This window comes from Bombus vosnesenskii, unplaced genomic scaffold (genome assembly GCF_011952255.1).
Source record: "Bombus vosnesenskii isolate JDL3184/JDL3185 unplaced genomic scaffold, Bvos_JDL3184-5_v1.1 scf7180000015307, whole genome shotgun sequence".
Classification (NCBI taxonomy): Eukaryota; Metazoa; Arthropoda; class Insecta; order Hymenoptera; family Apidae; genus Bombus; species Bombus vosnesenskii.
Genome location: NW_022883929.1, coordinates 1 through 22,425, shown reverse-complemented (window position 1 = coordinate 22,425; position 22,425 = coordinate 1). Strand labels below are relative to the sequence as shown.

The window sequence follows — 22,425 nt, the reverse complement described above, 5'->3', positions numbered from 1 at the left end:
TTCATTTACGTAGAAAAACTGTCAGAAGACAAATAACGGCACTCTATCAGGATATATTGACACTAAGATGCATCTCGGAAAAGAAAATAATAGAGAATGCATTCAGTCTAGCAACTATATTACCTGATGAATTTGCGTATGCAATAACCAAAACTCCAGGACACATGGCTTTGGTCGCAGGAGAAGCAGTACACATAGTTAAATGCATTCCAGTTCAAGGGAAAGTAGGCAATGCCCTGGCCGCGCTGAGTGCACTCGTTCCCGTTAGATCACGAAAGTTAAGCAACGCCGGGCACGGATATTACTTGGATGGGTGATCGCCTGGGATTCCGTGTGGCGTTGGCAGAGCGCGCTGGGCCCGCCGCGCCCCCCATGCGGTGGTTGATACGGATGCCAGCGCGAAGGTTCGTTTCTCAGAGGAGATTCCTGATCAGGTGTTGAAGGCTTTCCTACGCCACCATTCCTCAGATCAAGGGGGGGTACTTGTCCTGAAGTACTCTCATGGTGTTTAGATAGGTTTCGTGAAATGTATCCTGATGCTCCGTGTGTAGATTTTGACTTTACTTGGTAACAGTGCCTTATTTATTCATGTGTGCATATATGCCTAAATGTGTTCCCAGCGGGTGTTATTTTATTGGAGTGATTTTGTCTATATTCTTATATTTTATTTAATAAGATATGTTTTGTTTGTTGTTTTTCTCCCTTGCATCGACACGCGGTGAGTAGCGTCGGCTTCCGGATGACGGGTTGTGCATCTTGATTGTTGATTTGGTATATTATCATTACGTAGATTTTGATTACTATTTGCATGTGATTGTTGCCTCCGGTGTTTGATTTGATTTACTGTTATGAACATAGGTTTTGGTCATTTCGATATTAACGTTTAATGATGCATACGGAGGTATCTTCGTCAGAGGTTCCCATGCGGACTGTTCCAGTGCATATCTTGTTTTGTTTTCTTTTATTTAGTTTATCCTTTTTCGTTCATTTTTTATTCACTGCAAGTAGTATTCCAGCGCAAGAAGAAGAGGGGTTGTAACCAGCCACGAGAAACAAACCATGGATTAAAACCTTATAATAAATTATTAAACCCTTAACTACTCATGGTGAACGGATTAAGAAGAAATAATAAATGTCAATTAATACAATACACAGTAGCAAAAATGTTAAAATCTGTTAACGAACAGTCACGAGAAGGGAAAACTGGATCGTAATCAGCTATCAACCCGTCCATGATTGACGAATTAGAAGGAATATATGAAACACTGAAAGATAAAGGCAATACCCCGAAAGGAAAATCCCATTGTGACGCACTGACAAAATGAATCAACAAAAACTTCATAATAAAGCGAGACATGTTAATAATAAAATATTTTTGTTCTGTTACACAGAATGGGCGTTGAATTTAACAATCAGAAGAACCAATTGTTATACCTTCCGGATGGAATCTTACCTAAGGACTACCCGGATGCTTACGAGGAATTGTTATTCAGTTGTTGCGTCCATCTAATCCGCTCTGCTCACTAGTTCCAATATGTTTTTATTTGTCAAGACTGATTGGATCCGGAGGATCAAGAATTACACGAAGATGCGCCAACACACTTGCTGTGTGGAGTACCGGAGCGAACTACAGCAAAGCATTGCCGAATGTGCGATATAGATATGTCACAGATACAACCCGCGACATCCAGTACTGAGTGTATAACCGCTTACATGGATCTTACCGAAACCGAAAAAAGTTTTCTGGCTTTTGGAAAGATAACTTGCCCCGTTGTCCCCCTAGATGACTACAATATCATTATCGACAACTTACACGGATAAATACATATACATATACATATTTATACATATACATACATATACGTACATACATATACATATAATTGTAAATTACTATAGTAACGGGCCCAAGAAAGTAAGAATAAAAAAAAAGAAAAACTAAAACAACAACTCAATTGAAAACGTAACAATAACAATTAAAATATTTTTTTCATGGCAGCGGTGGGATACGCTCCACAGAGGATTAAAGTTCTTACGGTTATTGACAAAATATAATAGAGAATATGGCAACTCCATTAGAATCATTGAACGAAGACACGCTCTTGACATTGTCAGAAAAACTAAGAGCATGTGATGCAAATTTTCGAGTAATGAGCCGACATGAGTACAAAAACCAATGAATTACAAGACGACATGCGTTCACTCAAAACAAAAAAGGAAATCGAGATACCCGTATCACTGCCGATAATTCCTCAGGTGACAATACCGACAGACGGTAGCCCCCAACCAATCAAGTTAAAAGACGCAATCGAGTCAGTACCAATATTCGACAGACATCGACCCTCAGTATTTCAATTTTTAAGAGCATGCGAGCGCGCACGAAACATGATTCCGCGGCATCAGGAGCCTCACTTGGTAAAATTATTAATGAATAAGCTTCGCGGGCACGGGTACCTCGCCGTAGAGGACAGTCAGCTAAACAGTTTGGACGATTTCGGGAACAAATTAAAGGATATGTTCGGCCCAGGGAAATCCCTTAACGAATATAAGGAAGAATTAGGAACAATATTGGAACGACCGGGGGAAGACATACTAGACTATATAGATCGCGCCAGAAACCTTAGGTTAGCAATAATGGACGGAGAAAGATGTGATTACGGTATTATATCTCAGGATGTTCAAGACACAATAGATTGGGACACAAGGGAGGCCTTCGTTAAGGGACTCCCAAACGGGGTATATTTGCGAGTAAAAATAGCGGGATACCATTCTTTAGAAGAACTCGTATCGCCAAGCCGTTAAAGCAACGCGAGAATTAAAACGAGCAAACGACAGAACGCAATACCAACGTCCGACACCTCCGAACAATTACAATCGTAACAACGTTCGTCCCCCGAGCAAGAGTAAAAACATCGGAAACAACCGCCAGGATCGAAGACCCATATCGCCGCCGCAAAATGGCCCAAACGCTCCGAGACAAAATGCGCTAACATGCAATTATTGCAAAAAACCTGGGCATTTGATAAAAGATTGTTATACATTCAAAGCCAGAGTAGACGCTAGGATAATCGTACCCTATGCATCGGAACAATCGGGAAACCGGGCACGTCCTTCGGGAGAATGGGGCGAGCCACGAAGGAACGATATTCCGAATCGCCCGAGAGTACAGGCAGTAGCAAGAAAGCCGGCGCCTACGCCAGTAAAACAAACACGAGCAGCGATCCCCGTAAAATCAACTACACGATCTACAACAAAAACCAGAGCGAATGTAAAGCCGGCTGTAAAACCAACGGAACCACCACCAAATACTGTGGGAAAACCTTCCTGCTGGATCAAAAAGAGAAGAAAATACGAGAAGAATTTACAAAAGAAAATCACCAAGGATCGGACTCAGATTTGGACTCTCCGGATTGTTTCAATAAAAATGAACGAAACTCCAAGTACTCTCACCGCTAGAATAGTCTCCCCAGATTTAAAAACTAAGACAAATTTACTATTAGACTCCGGATCAGAAATCAATATTGTTACGTTTTTGTTTGGTTCGTTTTGGTTGTGTTGCCGTTAATTTTTGAATTCAGATTAAATTGTAGTGGTGTCTGTTATTTAATGCGATTGACAATTAAACTCCACGTTTCGGCTAACCTGCTACGCGCAGGAGTACTGGCACGGGAGAGGATTAAAGTTGGTGAAAATAAATGTTCGCTTAATCCTATTATATTATTAGACAAATATTCTTGACAAAAAATGTTTATTCATATCCTAATTGGAAATTGACAGAATTGTCGTTGAAATTTCAAATACTCGAAGTTACTCGAATCGTTCGCAATATGTTTTCACTCTTATTAATTACAAGATTTTAATTTGATAGATTTGCGATAATTTACAAATTGACAAATGCAAACACGTCGATTAACAAGACTAACAAGAACTGGGGATCTGAGGAACTCTGAACTAAGGAATTATCTCTCTCTCTCTTCTATGTCGCTACGCTTATTTATATGTCGGAGATGAAAGAACACCGGAGCCTTTGAAACTTTGGATAATCCCGCAACATTGTAACCTAGAGTCTACTATAGCTGTAATTCAACAATTGTAGTTATTCAATCCGATTGTATTTGTTCGTGATTTGTGATAATGAACTTGGCTCGATGCGACAGCCAGTCGCCGAACGTAGCCGCGGTCACGGGATGTACGCTTTGTCTAACAAAGGTACGGAGGAATTCTATAGCTCTCCTTAAAAGAAATATTTGTAGCGGCACGCGACAGTAAACATTCCAACGGTTTCTGTCCCGTGGCTCACCACATGCAGATCCTATCCTTCGGGTATGATGGATACCAGATGCCGACACGTCTCCACAGTACGTGATCAGCTAGCCCGAGGGCCGTTATAAACACTAAGATCTAGTTATCTAAAGTCCTTCAAACAGACGAACAGTCTTTGCCCCAACTACGGGAAGACAGGAGAGACCTATTTTTTCAACGAACGACGTCTCCCAGTAGGAACTTTCCCTCGAGGGCGGCTAGCATCGTTTTCTAACCACCGATGTGGAGATTGACCAATTAGCAGCAACGCTAATTATCCTTACTTTCCGAACGAAGGCTATCCCCGACGAATCCGATGATCTCGTGTCCTTAGACACACCCCATCATAATTTTTCCTCCGTGGCATCGTTGGGACGGAAAGCCACTCTCTCTCGCGATCTCATCGACGAAAAGAGTAACCCTTTACGACCAGTGAATATTACGCGTCCGACTTAGATTTTGTGAGTACGTCCATCTATCATCCCGTCGACCGCGGATTCGTTATTGAACCTAGGATCATTGTCATTAGTTTCTCGAGTACCTAACTACCACGGTTACTTGTCCGGTTCTATGATAATCGTATTTGCACTAGTCAATGTCTTCTCTATTGCATAACGACAATGTGTAACCCAAACGAAGATTCGTTTCACACCCCTAACCCTAATTCTAATGTAAACCCGACATATATAATGTGTAATAATTAGTAGATATCTTAATGTATACATATTTTTAATTTTTTTATTGTTACTGAAGTTACAGTTATTGAAGTGTGCTATTCATTAAATGTGTTCAGGGAAAGTTCGGTCACCGAGATCACGCTGTTGAACAGTTTGCGAACAATCATTGGATATATGGAAGGAATTACGGTTTAAGACCTGCATGGCCAAATTTTTATGTCCTCTGTTTGGAACCAACTCTATTCTATTCGCGAACAAAGATTCACGATGGAAGTATCCGTCAGAGAGGTTGTCCTCTGCAACTTTACATTGTGAACAGTCCTTGAAGCTGTTTGCGAAGTAACAGCAAGCAAAAGAGTTCTATTCGAAAACCAATTGGGGGGCAATTTACGAAGTTTAGTGTTTGGCCAGCAGGCACTGATCTTTAGACCAGCACTTTACTCCAATGGTATCTCGTAAGATCGAGAGTGGTTAGCGATCGTGGGCGTGTAGAAATTTACAGGTTACTATCTTTAAAGAGATTTATCAAAGAATAGAAATATCAAATAACAATATTTGTACAAGGAATATAGTAATATTAATAGAATAGCTAAAATGGCAATCATTTTAATCATACTAATATACTATAATGATGGAAGCTAGAACACAAAAGTTTATAATATTATGAAAGGCTTTCGAATATGTAGAATAATTGAAATCCTTAAAATCTGTTTTATCAATCAATCCGTAGATAGACCTTAAATGGCAGACCCAGCAGAACTTAGAACTGAACTCTGCTCCTCTCTAGCTCATTAAATTTTGGGTGATTCTTGAATCAACGTCTGTGTTTAACCTGAAGTAAGTCTTTAAACCGCAGTGTTGCTAATTTGTTGCTAATTTATATATACAGTTACGTGCAAAAGTTTTTGATAACATCGTTTTACGATAGAAATCTTATAATATAATGGAGTTAACTTGCTCTTTGTCGTAAAATATTGTTGATATCTTGTAGCTATGCCTTTCGCAAGGATAATAGCAGCAACGTGGCCGGTTTTCTTTAGAGCATTATTTTGGCCAGGCCAGGTCAGAATTTCTTTGTCTTTGAAGGTAACTAGTGTCTAATAAGACATTTTCTGAGCGCCGACGTTGACATGCGAATGACATCTCATTGTCCGAGTTTCTCTGAGGCACCGCGATCTCTTCCCAAATTCATTGCCGGAATGACGAGACCTCTTGAAATGATCCACACCTCTTGAAGTCGCCCTAAGGTTGGACTCGCCACCGTCGCCTGGAAGAGATTAACCTCATTTTCGAGGATACGCATCGTTTCACGCAGAAGCGCGTATATTCTAACCGGTCGTACTTTATGGGATGGCTACCTGAGCCTATGAACATAGGTAGCCTTCAGGCCTTTAGAAGGAGCGACAGCTGCACCTCCTCTATCTCCCGCATAATCTCAGCGCCAATGTCGGTAGTTATTCGGACAATTATAGCGCTCTTGACATTGGATACCTGTTCAGAGTCGTCCCCAGAAAGGATAATATGACGACTTAAACTTGTTTTATTAGTTATCAAATGTCCATATCGTAAATTATTATGATTAGTTTATTAATGATAAATGGATTAAACAGATGTTAATTAAACAGAAAACAGTGGTTATTAAACATGACCCAATTGCAATAAACGTATAATAATTAAAACAATTAGATAATTAATTAACAATTCGTCAACGCAAATTCAACTCTCTTTTAACAACACCATCTTGATAACGCAATCCGCACTCTCGGACTTCTCAATTCATACTCCTGTTAATTCGTTTATCGTCCCCTAGCATCCCCTTGTCTTTTGTCATAGCCCCAGTACGCATATGCTGAGCAACCGCTTGTTTATAATTCACACCTAGGCAACCGCTTGTTTACGATCCGCACAACACCCCTTAGGCCCCTCGTTCATGATACTACATTCGGCCGTACCTGACAATCACATCTGCCCTCGGATGTGCTCATCATCACTAATTTCACCCTCACCTCTGACTTCAACAACGTCCCACCATTTCATGCGATTAGCCGCCGTGGTTGTTGTTCGTGACCCTTCGTGTTCGCCCTCTCGTTGTACCACATAGCAGTCATTCCGCAAGACTTTTACCACGCGGTACGGCCCAAGGAACTGCGACTGCAACTTCGGACCAGGACCTGCGTCCTCTCGATCGCCACTAAATCTCCTGTCTTATACGCTGTTGCCTCTTTACGTCTCTTGTTAAACGTCCGTCTGTTTTTAGCTTGAATTTCCTCGATCCGTTTTTTGCCTTTACGCGTAGCTGATCTCGCTCCTCCTAGAACATCACGGCCCACTCGTCTTCGAACAGCTGCGCGCATTCTCATCCGCGTTCCAAACAAGAGTTGGAACGGGGTAACATTCGTACTTCTGCTGGTGGTTGCGTTCAAATACCTTTGCGCTATCTCTAGGTGTAACCACTTGTCTGGTGTTGGCGCAGACAAATTCGTCAATAGGGGATTAAGCGTCCGTTTCACTCTTTCTACTTGTGCATTGTAGTCCAGCCGTGCTGTATACCTTTCTCATTCCAATAATCCTCAAAGGCAACGGCTGTGAATATCGTCCCGCGATCCGAGATAATTCTTCTCGAATTTCCGAAACCTACAGACTGCTTCCTCAAATGGCGAATAACTTCCGCAGAACTTGTTGATTTTGTGGAATACAACCAAACGAACTTTGTGAAGGCATCAATCGCCACGAAGATATACCGGTACCTTTTCTTCGTAGATGGCAATGGTCCAAGATGATCGACACGATAAGTGTCAAATGACAACTCCTCCTTGTCAATAGGGTTCAGGAACTCCTCTCGTTTTCCTTATTTTTTCTCCGCAAGGATACAATCGATGCAACTCTGCACTACCTTATCCACCTTCTCGCGCATGCCCACAAACCGATAGTCCCTGTTTAATAACGCTTCCGTTTTAGTGATGCCCAGATGGCCGTGTTCGTGAGCTCGTCGAACCACTCGAGTCTGCATTGACTTTGGCACGCCCAGCAATGGTATCTCCTTTATTTCTTTGTACAAAACTTCGTCCTTTGAAACGTATCCGCCAGCTTCGTGCTGTTCGATGTTGTCCCGGATCTACCGCAGATTATCTTCTTGCAAATGCGGCTTCCTTAGCCGTGCAACAATCCTTTGTTCGTCCTCGTCTAGCAGCATGACCATGAGCAACGGATTTCGACTTAGCGCGTCGATGTGCAGTATGCTCCTCCCTGGCCTAATTGAATTGCTCTAAAAGAATTGCCCACTTCGCAACACGCTCTGGTCCTTCTTCTCCTCCTTTCTTCCCTTTTTCTCCTGACCTCCATCTCCCTTTCTTTAGAAAGCCGGCATTTCATCGCCTTTGTGCAGAAATCATAAAACCTATTCCAAAACCGCTCCTCCGCGGCCATCTTCTCAACGGCCCGGTTCTCCAATTTAAAGTCTTCACCGATCGCGACCTCCAACTCCGTTCTCTCCTCCGTCCATCTAGGGCACCAAAAGAGCACATGTTCGGCGTCATCCAGCACCGCACCACAATCCCAACAACTGGTGTGCGACTCTTTGCCGATCCTATGACGGTACCAGTTAAAGATACCGTGTTACGTAAGGATCTGCATCTGTATGGTAGTTGATCTTCCTCTTTCTTTTGTAGAAGATCAGCGGATCTTCTACCAGTCTCGTAGTTCAATTGTGGGGTTGTGGAACGCCCACTCCAATCTCCACCTGTCCTCTGCCTCCGTCTCCAAATCCTTCATTTCTTCTTGCCCAACATGTGCCATTTCTTCAGGGCTCTCGTTGATCCGCCTCTTCACTCCATACTGCTTCCACCGCAACCATGCCTTGATGTAAATCGGCATGCTACCGGTAAGCACACACAGACCCCCATGTGACACCGTACGGTAGGCGGTAGACATACGGATCAACGCCGCCCTTTATGCCCTTCTCATGATCGTCCTATTTGTTTCTCTTCCCAGGGAGGAGGCCCATATCGGTGCGCCATATAGAACCACAGACTCCCAGATACCATAATACAGTCTCCTGACTAAATCGTTGGGCCCGCCGACGTCTGGGAGTAGGCTCCGTATGGCGCCCAAGAACCGTTCCGCTTTATCACAAACTGCTTTGAGGTGGGGGAGAATCCCCTAGCACTATCCAACACTACCCCTAAGTACTTCACAACACGGCTAGTGGAAATCTCGCCCCCATCCCCCACGTCGAAGTTAAAAATCGTCGGTATACTCTTCCTTGTTAAGAGGATAACCTCCGTCTTCTCCCTGGCCAGGTGCACTCCAGTCTCGCAGCACCACCTAGTGGCCAAGGCTATGATCGCCTTTATCTTCTCATTGACGCCGTGGAACCCTCAGAGCTTGAGTAGAACCGCCAGATCGTCGGCGAACGCTACTGCTTCGGTATCCTTCTCCCGGTCCAGCGCTTCCAGCACCTCGTCATACACGAGATTCCACAGTAACGGTCCTAAGACCGATCCCTGCGGAACCCCCGTGTAGACGTTCCTCCCTACGACACCGTCACGACAGTGTATCAGTATTCTCCTCTCAGCCAGATAGTCCGCTAACAACTCCTGTAGCCGTCCCGGTAGCCGTCTCCTTCGATCCTCCTCCATTATCCTCTCCCACCTTAGAGTGTAGAAGGCGTTCTTCACATCAAGGGCGACCAGAACACACGCCAGGCCCTTCCTTCTGCACTCTTCAGCAACTGCGACCGTCCTATCAAGGGCTTCAAGAGTCCCCCTCCTTTATGAAGAAAGCCATACTGGTCCCCATGAAAGGGATCCAGACCAACGCTCCTTTCGATGAGCATTTTCAGCGTGTGCTTCCACACCTTTCTCAACGCCGACAGTATGCTAATCGGCCTATACGCCGATGACGTCGCAGGATCTTTGCCAGGCTTGGGTATTAGTACCACCCTAGCCTATTTCCATACCGCCGGTATTTTTCCATAGGTATTTATTCCGTTGAGCACTGTCAGGAGAACGCTAGGCTTTTGCTCCGCCAATAATCTCACTACAGTGCCAGGAATCCCATCCACTCCAGCCGCCTTCCTGGAATCGCATTTCCCAACGGCCATCCTCATGTCTACTTCCTCGATGCCTAACCCTCCTTCTTCGCCAGGTAGGATCGATGTCTCTTCCTGTGCAGTTCGCTTCTTCCAACTCAGCTCCTTGCTGCGCCCGATCGCCCTTTTCAGCCGCCTCCTAGCATCCTTGAATTCGGCCACCAGGACCTCGGCATCATCCTTGCGGGCCGCCACCGCTCGCTGGGCTCTTTTTCTAGCTCTTAGAGTTCGCTCCTTAACGTAGCGAGCTCATCGCTCCACCAATAGTTGGCGCTCCTCTTCGCACTCGCCGGGTATCTCCTCTTCAAGTCCACGGCACACGTATGCTCCAGACTCATGTACAGCCCTTCGCCGCATGCCGTCTCGTCAAATTTAAAACCATTTTCGTCATAGACTCCGTCATATTTGTTTAAAAAACCCTCTACATCCATCTCTTTTGTCAAGTATTTAAAGGCGCCACCCTCCACTCGCTTAATATCATCCCTAAACTTATGCTCAATATAAAAATGGTCAGAGGCTGAGTACCAACCTAGGACCCTACTCCCCCTCCAACTCAGCCTTATTCGTCTATTAACACTAAGTATATCCGGGAAACTAGTCCTTTCATTTCTCAGAAAGGAATAGTTTCCCGTCGTCCTAATAGGTATAAGCTCGTTCCTCGTTGTAACGTCCAGCAGACATGTTCCCCTACGGTCCGTCTTAGACCCCCCCCCCCACCGAGGATTTTGCATTAAAGTCACCGGCAACCATAATCGCCGGTGCTCTTTTTCTCCCCTCCTTTATGATCCCTTCCAGTTCCTTCAAATAATCGTTGAACTGGCCCTTACTCTTATTAGGGGAACAATACCCACTGACGCAAAATACGTCACAAACCCTGAACCCTACAATCCCTACATTTCTTATCAGGGTCTCGCTTGCCGCATGTTTTCCATTAAACAGGGTGACCCATATCGATGCATCCCCACCCTCGTCATTAAACCAAAATGGCAACTGCCTATAGGGCTCGGAGATGACCACAATGTCCACCCTGCTTTCGCATACGCACTGCATCATTAGGTCTTGCGCAAGCCTGCATCTATTTAGATTTATTTGTAGAACCCCAACTGGGCCCCCGTCTATTCCTAACACCTAAACGCTCCATAGGGCACGCCAACGAACCCGTTACATGCCTTGCATTTATGCCACCATGTTTCAGACACATTGCGCATCTCGGCTCTTTATCACAATCTCTCATTATATGCTCAGCGCTGCCGCTCCTCCTACACAACTCCCTGCCATGACATGCAACAGTACACCCTGCCGCCACATGCCCCAACATGTGGCACCTATAACAACGCCGAATATTAGCTAACTGCCTTACAGAAGCTATCGTTAACCCCGTTCTCAGCCTCCTCTCTCTCGTCACTAGGCACTCCACTCGCTGGGCGGACCACCACCGCCTCTTGCGTGCCCCATGGTGCCGCTTTTATAGATTTGACTTCTATATCCGCATTCTCCTCAATTGCCCACTGCGACCTGATCTCGTCCACCAGCTCTTCTTTGCTGGTGAGGGGATCGATGTTCCTTATTTGTAGGGTCGCCCTGTTCACCAGAGCGGCCACCTTCGTACTATCACTCAAGGCGGCTCTCAATTTGGCCGCCTCCTCGCTAACCACCACCGTCCTATCGAATTCAATTAGGCCCGCTCTCGTCCTACGAACCCCCGTGGCTCCCTCCAATGAACTCCTCACCTCCATTATCCTCTTATAAACATGAAGCCATTCGCAACCTTCCCTTCCTCCACCTTAATTAGAATGGCTTCCTTCCTCCTCCTGTTCCTTGGTACGCTCTCTCTTCGGCACCAACCTGCCGTTTATTTCCCGGACGCACCATCGGGGTAGCTTGCTCTAAGGAAGCTTTCCTCTTCCTCTTCCTTTTTTCTACCCTCATCCACCCTTCGGAGTCCTCGCTGAAGTCACCCCTTATCGCTCTGTTCTCCCTCCCACACGCCTCGGCGTATGTGACCTCTCCTCTTCGGGGCCTCTTATACTCCCCAACTCTCATAATTTCAGCCGGCGATACTATCTTTCTTTTTGGGTATCCGCCCTTAGCTATCGTCACTTCTCTCTTTATCTCTGCCCTGTCTGCCCTTTTTTTAACCTCGACAGGCTCTCTCCTTCTCCTTCTTCCTGTTTCCTTGTGATCCCCACACTGCTCCAAGGAAGACAGGATGCTTTTCATCAGGTTGCCATGTCAGCACATGCCCTGTCACGATCAATCCTTTGAAAACTGCGTTTATGAATTTCTGGAAAACAGCTGGTGAATTGCATAATCCGAACGGCACACTAATAAATTCATACTAACTGTATTCATAGGAACTGTAAATGCTGTATATTTCCTGCTACTTTCTCCGACATGAACACGAAAGAATCTGTTCTTGGGGTCCAACGTACTGAATACTATCGATCCCTGTGACAAATCTAATTGATCCTCGATCAAGGGTAGCGGGTATCTGTCTTTCACTACCTTTCGATTCAGTCGCCTATAGTCGACGCAAATTCTAGTTGAACCATCTTTTTTTTCAATCAACGCGATCCGGCTTGCATAGTCGGAATGTGACTGGCGTATTATTCCGTCATTCAGCCACATTTTGATCTGACCGCTGACTTCGACCTTATCTTGCGGGGATAACCTTCGCGGTCTTTCATAACCGGGAAGATCATCTTGTAATATTAGATTCATTTCAACCCCTACTTCGAGCGTTTTCTGCGGCTTATAATTTCGAATCAGATTCTCTATCGCCTGCTTGTATTGTATATTCGTGATATGGGACAAATCTACCTCATGCCTCCCCCACTCGCAACTTTAGCACTCAAATACCTGAAGGCTCTTTCTGGGATTCTTCCGGGTATCCTTAATTTACCAATTTTTATTGCCGGGTCTTTAATAAACCAGGTGTCTTTTTCGCTATTACCTGGAACATTTGACTTTTCTCTGCTGATATTTTCATGCCCCGACCTCTCCAGGTATTTCTGAAGCTCGTCTATCTGGCTTTGTGCCGCCCTCGTATTTTCACCAAGCAAGACGATATCGTCTGCGAAGGCCAACACAGAGACTTTGTTCCCTTCATTTATATTAATGCCTCCGATATTCTTTTCGATTACTTCAAGCAGCGGTTCGAGACACAAGTAAAATAGCAGCGGTCATAAAGGATCACCCTGCTTGACTCCTCTGAGAACTTCTACCTCGACCTCTATATTATTATTCGCTTTGATCGTAGTTTTACATCCTTTGTACATTTCATTTATAATTTCAATTATGGGGGTCGGAACGCCTTTTCTCGCCAGACATGGTTTTATAGCTGAATGGGGTATAGTATCGAAGGCCTTAGAGATGTCCAATATTGTGAAAATTCCCCTTCGATTTCTTTTACTATAATTTAAGGCTGCGCTCATTAGGTCAATATTGATTTTACATCCACTTTCGGATGTAAATCCTTTGTGCCTTTGTTGAGAATTGTGGATCTTTGAAGCCGAAATAATGTTATAGGAACATTAAATGTATATTGACAGTTATTACTAAAATAATGATATATTTATTACATGAACGATTCTATATATATTTATCGATACACACTTGCACGCGTCTCAGAACCTTCTACACCCGACTCTTCATCGACGACTCTTAACCGACTGACTGTTTACATTCCTTTGTTTCGAGACGCTGCGCACACACACATACTTCCACACACTGATATATACATATAAGTATTTCTACTACGCACTTAACTCAGTCCAGCACAGAAAATTACACATATCTCAACACACCTCCTTAATTTTTTGTGCTGCATATTTATAGTGGGTCTCGTTGTAACTGTTTTGAAATCGACTTAAATAATTTACACTATAGCTAACGTCTAATCTTGTCCCAGTACTAATATATAACAAAGCTCCTATGAGATTTCTATATCTTATATCGTCTAAAGCTGATTGTGCGGGTTCTAAACTTAAGTTTTGTTCCATTGGTGTAAAATATAATTTACTGTTTTCTATATTATAATGTTTCGCTAATGACTCTATATAACTACTTTGATCCAGTTTCATCTCACACTTCTTATTATCGTATTCAATGTTTATTCCTAAGTAAGTCTTTACTTCACCCAAGTCCTTCATCAAAAATTTGTTTGACAATTTTTTTTTAATTTCATCGATTTTTCTTATGTTTTTTCCACATATTAATAAGTCGTCTACGAATAGAATTAAATATATAACATCATCGCTCTCATACTTCATATACAGACAATAATCACTCTTACTTCTTTGAAATCCTAATTTTTTCATATATTCGTCGAAACATTCATACCAAGCTCTTGAACTTTCACGCAATCCATATAACGCTTTTGATAATTTACATACTTTCCCGCTTTTATCGTCGTAACCTATAGGTTGTTTTACAAATACTTCCGATTTTATAGTTCCGTTTAAGAAAGCTGTTTCTACATCCATTTGCATAATCGTCAAACCATATTGACAACAATAAGATAGTAATAACTTCAACGTTTGCATTTTTGCTACTGGAGAGTATAAATCTTCCAGTACTTCTTTTTGTTGGAAGCCTCGAACAACTAGTCGCGCTTTCTTACGATTATCAGATTTATTCGTATATATCCATTTCAAGTCTAATACTTTTTTGTCTTTTGGTTTTTCTACTAATTGCCAGGTCTTATTTTTCATTAAACTATTCATTTCTCGATCCATTGCTTCTTTACATGAACCGCTGTCATCTCCACTTAAAGCTTCTTCATAGGTTTCATAGGACTGTGTGCACTAACTATATTCACATAAATGAAATATGAGCTCGTTTGACCATATCTTTGAGGTTTCTTTCTTTCCCGTCCTGACCTTCTCAAATTACTTTCTGTGTCCTCAAGTTTTTCTTCTGATTCGTTACTTAAATTTCTCTCCTTTTTTATTGCAACCTGCTCGACCTTTTCGTTTACATCCGAATGTTCGTCAAAAACCTTTTCTGTCTCATTGCCTGGTCCATCTTCTCCTCGAAATCCTACTAAATTATCATCTTCACCTATAAATTCTACGTGTCTTGCAATTACAATCTTATTATTAACTAGTATCCTATATCCATTGTTTTCATAACCTACAAGTATCCCAGTGTCTGCTTTTTTTGTCCCATTTCGAATTTCTTTTAACTTCGGGTATTCTTACGAAAACTCTACTTCCGTACAATCTTAAATTATTTATATTCGGTTTCCTTTTTAAAAATATTTCAAATGGTGTTTTATTTTCATATGTGTTTGTAACGGTTCTATTTTTTAAGTACGCCGCGGCTCTAACTATTTCCGGCCAATATTTAATATTCAGCTTTGAATCATGTAATAAGCATCTAGCGGAATTCATGATTGTTCTATTGTAGAGCTCAGCTGTTCCATTTAACTCGTGAACATAAGGTGGGCATGGTTCTACGACAATTCCCTTTTCCCTAGTTAGATTGTACATGCTTTTGTTCATATATTCTTTTCCATTATCGTATCTTAATCTCTTTATCTTTTTACCAGTAAGATTTTCGACTTTGTTTATGTAATCAAGGAAGCAATTGTAAACTTCACCTTTTGATTTCAAAGTATAAATCAATGCACACTTACTGTAGTCATCTATAAATGTCAAGAAATATTTGGATCCATCAAACCCGGTATTATTATGAGGTCCATTTAAATCGGTATGTACTAATTCTAAAATCTCGCGTACTCTTCTACGGTTATTTTGGAAGGGTACATTTCTACATTTTTAGCATGAGATTCTTGCCTTTCAATGTAACTACTTATATAAACTTCAATGTAACTACTTATATCTTATATAAACCATGATCTTTGAATGCTATCCCTATCAACTTTCTGTATTTGTTATATATCTTTAAAGTATTTCCTGCTGAGACTATCTTATTTTCATTCGTTACTCTCGCATAGCTAATTAAGTTATTATCCATTTCTTTCACGTAAAATACATTAGACATTGTAATTTTAATCCTCCTTTTGTTTACTTCAAAGTAAGTTAAAATTTTTCCGACTTTTGTTCCTTTTAGACTTCTACCGTCTCCTAACTTCACATTTATCGGGTTTTTTAAATTTTCGTACTCAACAAAATAAGAGTCATTATATATAATGTGATCTGAACATCCACTATCCAATATCCAATCTATTTTTCGCGTATCGCTAGTACATACCGTAATTTCATTTTTATTATTTTCGCGCTCTACTCTCGTTAGGAAAGATCCAATTTCTTGGTCGTCGTAGCCCTCGTTGTGTGAATAATTTGCGTCGTGTTGACTTGCCTCGTAGTAGCGTTGTTGCCGGCCTCTGCTTTGTCCTCGTTGGCCAAATCCTCGTTGGCCGTATCCTCGTCTTCTTTGGCCAAAACTTCGTCCGCCGCGACCCCTATTCTACTGCGGCTGATACGCACCTCCTTGCTGTTGCGTTCTTCCATTGTTTGCGCCATTGTTTCCGCCTCTATACGTGTTTGTGCAATTTTTTGCCATGTGACCGTACTTTCCACAGCCATAGCACTTTATGTCCTTTTTTTCGGCTGTAAATACATTTGACTTTGTTCTATCACTTTCTTTCTTGCTACGCGTTTCCCACATTATAATTTTATTTTTCAAAAATTCACAAGTCCGATCATTTTCTTTCACTGAGTCGATTAAGTCACCAACATAGCTCAATGATTCTGGTAGTGCTTTCAGCATGTAGTCGAGTTTTTCACGTTCGCTTACATTTGCATCGGCACTCTTTAATTCATTGATAGTTTTTTCAAATTCCGTGAAAAATGAATTTGATTCTTCAAAGTCTTTCAACCTCATCATGTCTAGTCTACTTCTTATACAAATTCGCACTGCTGTTGATTCCTTCATATACATCTCATCAAACTTTTGCATTATTTTTAAAGCAGTGTCTTGATCACCAACAAATTCTAATTGCTCATTCGTTATACTACTATAGATGTAGTTCATCGCCCATTGATTCTTTTCATCCCACTTATCTTGCGCATCCGTGTCCATTTTCCCTCGTGTAGCCGGTTCATAACATTTTTTACACTTTAGATACATTAATATTCTTTTCTTCCACATTCTGTAATCGCGTCCATCGAATATTTGAACCTTAATTTCGTCGTCCCTTGGCATCTTGATTCGTTTTCTATATTCACACCTTTTTTTTTTTTCAAAAAATAATTCTCTTTATTATCCAAAATCTTTTTATTTGTTCTACCAATAGCCTTTTTATCTCTTCAGAACTTATTTCCAATTTTTTATTCCTTTTTATAAATCGACTTTTATACATTCACTCCCGGTTACACGTGGTTCCATAACCTTAAATCTCGGCAACCACGATCTTCTACCATGTTGAGAATTGTGGACTTTTGAAGCCGAAATAATGTTATAGGAACATTAAATTTATATTGACAGTTATTACTAAAATAATGATATATTTATTACATGGACGATTCTATATATATTTATCGATACACTTGCACGCGTCTCAGCACCTTCTACACCCGACTCTTCATCGACGACTATTAACCGACTGACTGTTTACATTCCTTTGTTTCGAGACGCTGCGCACACACACATACTTCCACACACTGATATATACATATAAGTATTTCTACTACTTAACTCAGTCCAGCACAGAAAATTACACATATCTCAACAGCCTTATATTTTGATCTATACCCCGTCTTAGCCGCCCATCGAGGATTGATGAGAAAATGCGGCCTAGAATTGGGCCGATCGTAATTGGTCGCCAGTTCTCGACCATATTTCCATCTTTATTAGCCTTCCATGCGGTCGGAAAATAGGAACTATACCATAATATATTTGTCGGAGATGAAAGAACACCGGAGCCTTTGGAATTTTGGATAATCCCGCAACATTGTAACCTAGAGTCTACTATAGCTGTAAGTGAACAATTGTAGTTATTCAATCCGATTGTAATTGTTCGAGAGTTGTGATAATGAGCTTTGGCTCGAGGCGACAGTCAGTCACCGAACGTAGCCGCGGTCACAGGATGAACGCTTTGTCTAACAAAGGCATGGAATAATTCTATAGCTCTCCTTAAGAAGGAAATAGTTGTAACACTCGACAGTAAACATTCCAACGGTCCCTGTCCCGTAGCTCGCCACACGCAGACCCTGTTCTTCGAGTAAGATGATCGAGTAAGATCGATCGTATATATATATGTAACTATGCACTAAATTTGAAACGTATGCGATGTATTGAAAGTTTTAAAAGTTTCTTTCAAGTTTCAGATATTTAATCTAAATTAGAGATATATTAGTAAAACATGAAATGAAATATATATATTTACATTATAATTTTTAAACATATTCGTATTTTTAAACATCATTAACTAAATTTCTAAATAATTAAGAATATACTGCTTCTTATTAAATAGGTACGAAATGTTTTTATTAGCGAGAAGCTATTAAAAGTGATGGTTGACAAATTGTATCGATATACCACAAGTTGACGAAGTATACCAGTAATAATTTAACAAAGCAAATTCTTCACTGCGATCTTCGAGAGAAATTCCTTGGAATTGGAATTGTTGTAACGAACGCAGCTGCATTTATAACATGCGACATAAGTAAACTCTTTTATATACTAAGCTATTTGATTAATGCTAAGTATGTAAGAAATCTAAAAGCTTTTAAAATCGTATATTTATCATTGTACTATTGATTTTCCTACCATTTCGAAATGTACAACTTTGAGAGTAATTACTATATCTTCGTTCTTAAATAATGGAGCAGGTAGCGAAAAAAATGAAGGAAAGGCGGAGAAACGATGCAGAATATTCATAACGTGCACGTGATTCATCTGCATGTTTCAGTTTTGTTGTATATTTCACAATCGAACATTTTCTTTTCTCTTCTATCGTACTCTTGTATCTTGTGACGTGACTGTTTCTCGTGGAAGATAAGAGCAAGACGAAATGCGGTTTCTAGCATTTCGCAAACAAAAAAGGACGAAACTGTTCGCTTTTCTTCTGTTTTCTTGTTTTTAAATAGAGATGAAAGATAAAAAGACATATCTACAGAATTTATTCTATTTCCATTACACTATTTTCATCTAAATCAATTGGCTTGCTGAATAAATTCTTCTTGTTTACAGGCATAGCTAATAGAGATTTGGATAGTCTAATATGGCTTATTTTCATTCTTTTTCTTAGCTCTAATACTTTCTTTAAATCTTTCTCGCCAAACCTTATAAATTTAAAATTATTCGCACACTGTAATTCATTATTCCAATTCAATAACATTTCACACTGAGTTGCATTTAAAATATCAGAAATTTCTGAAAAATAAAGGAGGGTTTGTACATCAGGATATATTGAAAATAAATTTGGCTGTAATTCTTTACCTATTCCACGTGTATGATATTCTCCTAGTTCTTTCTACTCTAATTATATGTTCCCTCCTAGCATGCTGTCTACTCCTGTTGCTACCTATAGACCTTTTAATAGTAATTTCTTCCATTTCTTCATCATTTCTTGCTACATACCTTTGGATCAAATATAGAACTATAACTAATCACATCTTTAATGTACAATCTCTGTATCATCATGTGTATACATTTTTGTTTTACCTCCGTTTCTAACAAACTTGCAGTTATCTCTGGAGTATAGGGTCACACGCCTGGAATCATATTGTTTCTGATCCACGATATTTTCTCTCCTATTGAATTCTGTTTTATCAAGCAGGACATTTCTGCCTTCTGTCTATTTGATATTCTGAAACAAAACACATTGTCCATTTCCTTCTTTATTACACAAAAGTATTATATAATCATATAAAATAAATGAAATGTACATAACAAAATCACATAATTTAATAGTAATTGTATTTACTTTTTGGCTTTTTTCGTAATAGCGATAGACTTTCTGCTATTTGGGTGTATCATTTTCTTTGGCTTCAGGAATTCTTTTCTCATTGCAGTGGCCTATAAAAGACAACAAAATAAATTAGTTAAAATATTACCATGGCTATGAATTATTTCGATTATCCTAATCATCAACACTCCAACTCAGGCTATCCGTTTACTCAATGTATAATCATGCACAGGCGAATCGTCGACAGTATCACACGAATTAGTGCATTAGAAGCACTAATAGAGTAGACAAAACATCCTACATGCCACAGCTATCGAAACAATAACCAGATAGCAACGGATAGGCGCCTCTGATATACACCCGACGATAACCGCTTCAGAGGGACTAAAACCTCAGTACAAGAAGTCTCCCAAATCAACGTTCTATACCTCTTTGTTATAACACCCTGAACCGTCACTCTGTTGGATTCATACAATAAATTTTACCACTATATCTAAAGTTTAATTCTTTAACTTATTTGTGAAACGTTCGAACTGCGACTCGAGGAGATCACCGGTGATTTGTCAATTTCGTGATTTGTTGTGTCTCGTATATGATAACAGCAACGACGGCGACGCCTATCGATAGTAAAAGTAATATCGAAGTATACCTTCCTACCATGACATTTCCGGGCTAACAAACTTCAAAATTGGTTTCTTTTGTTTCAAGATATTTTTAGCTATTTTTTTTTAATCTTATAATGATAACCTATTTTAAAATGTGCAATGTTTGATAAATGTACATTAGTAAAATTTCATACGAAGAAAGTTTTTGGGAATCCGTATTATATTCAGCGAGCAGAAAACGAAGACTTGACGGAAGTTGACAACAATGGAGATAAAGGTCTTTATCGTAATATTGTTTTTATTGATTTTAACGTCAGATGGAACGGGTTTCGACAGAAAACGATCCACCAAATTTCAAAGAGGTAACGAGCAAACTTCAAGTAAAAACGAGCAGAAGTCAACACCCGATTATTATTATTACTGCGACTCAACAGAGTTTGGAGTAGTATTATACAAAAGATTCCGTATTTGCGTTCTTGTTCGCCGTGCGACATGACAGAAATTGATTTCTCTTCCGCTTGTATCAGATGCGGGATGTTGGTTGATCCTTTTTCACCGGTCTCGATTATCCTATTTCTCTTTATTCGCCTATTTTTTAAACACAAATATAGATTTTTTACGATTATTTATATTGTTCATGACATCATTTAACGAATTCTTCGAGAACTTCGCAAGGGAACCAAGACATAAATGATATTTAAAATGTTTATAGCAGTTCTGAAGTAAAGAGAAGCGATATTAGTTTGAAATGATGGATCATTTCAATGACTTTATTATTTATTGCCTTAATAGCTATCTACATATTATTTTAGTTGCGTTTTCTTTTGGATCGGAAATGACTATCCTGTGTTTCGTCAATAATTTGTCTTGCTTCTCTTGGTGCATTTCTAAATGTAGTATTCACATAAATGAATTTTTTACTGCAAGAGTTAACATCACTTTTTTTCGACTTCTCTTTTAGGTTACAAGAGTACAAAGCTATATATAGGCCAAAACATGTATGTATCTTTCGATAAAAGATAAATTTTTATTCAAAACCTACGAGACTGCACGCAGATATTTCAAATTGCAGCGAATATTATCACGAATACTTCGCGTTAAACATGTTATATCTTTTAACATTTTCAGAGACGCGTAAATATCTGCAAGCTATTTATCACTTTATTCGATTGCATATTGTAGCGGCATATGAGTCATAGGACGATGCGAATCGAGAGTAACTCATGTTGTTGTTTTGCCTCGGGGCATTGATACCGTCTCGAGGTACGAAACTTGATAATAAACAAACTCCGGGCAGAACAATATCGCCGCTACGCGCAACCGTCAACCGAAGTCGAATTTAAATTCGTTAGAGGGAGATCGTTAGAAGAGTACTGCCGATAGTTTTAAATACATTTGACTACACCAAATATCAACTCGTCTCATCACTATATACACCAACGCGTTTAATCAGCCTCCACATAATCGAGAAATGATTTCAAATTTGACCCACGTTTCTATCGACTTCGCTTTCTTCTTTATTTTGGAAGAAATGCACATTCACTATTTATCAGCTAAGCGAACTCGAAACGAATGAAAATTCCCAATCAACACGTAGACCAAAGCCTATCAGCCTTTTCCGAACCTGTAGGTTACAACGAGATTCTTAATTAATTAATTCGTTTCTTACAGGCTACAGAGTCTGAGAATAAAGAATTTTTTGACCGTTTTGTTACGACCTATGTTAAAACCACATCATAGGAATAAGATAATAATACAGATCGTAATCATTATATATCGGTACATACTATCAATTTGATTGTGCAATTAAATAACATAATATCAAAAGTAATCAAATGTTGGGATACTTTTGCGCGATAGTGTATATGTGTAAAA

At 40.4% G+C, this 22,425-nt stretch overlaps 2 pseudogenes; one reads left to right on the top strand and one right to left on the bottom strand.

Moving 5' to 3' along the window:
- The first annotated feature begins 227 nt into the window (after positions 1–227).
- On the top strand, positions 228–345 carry LOC117241123 (annotated as a pseudogene).
- Positions 346–19,141: 18,796 nt separating this feature from the next.
- LOC117241122 lies at positions 19,142–20,403 on the bottom strand (annotated as a pseudogene).
- Between the last annotated feature and the right edge of the window lie 2,022 nt (positions 20,404–22,425).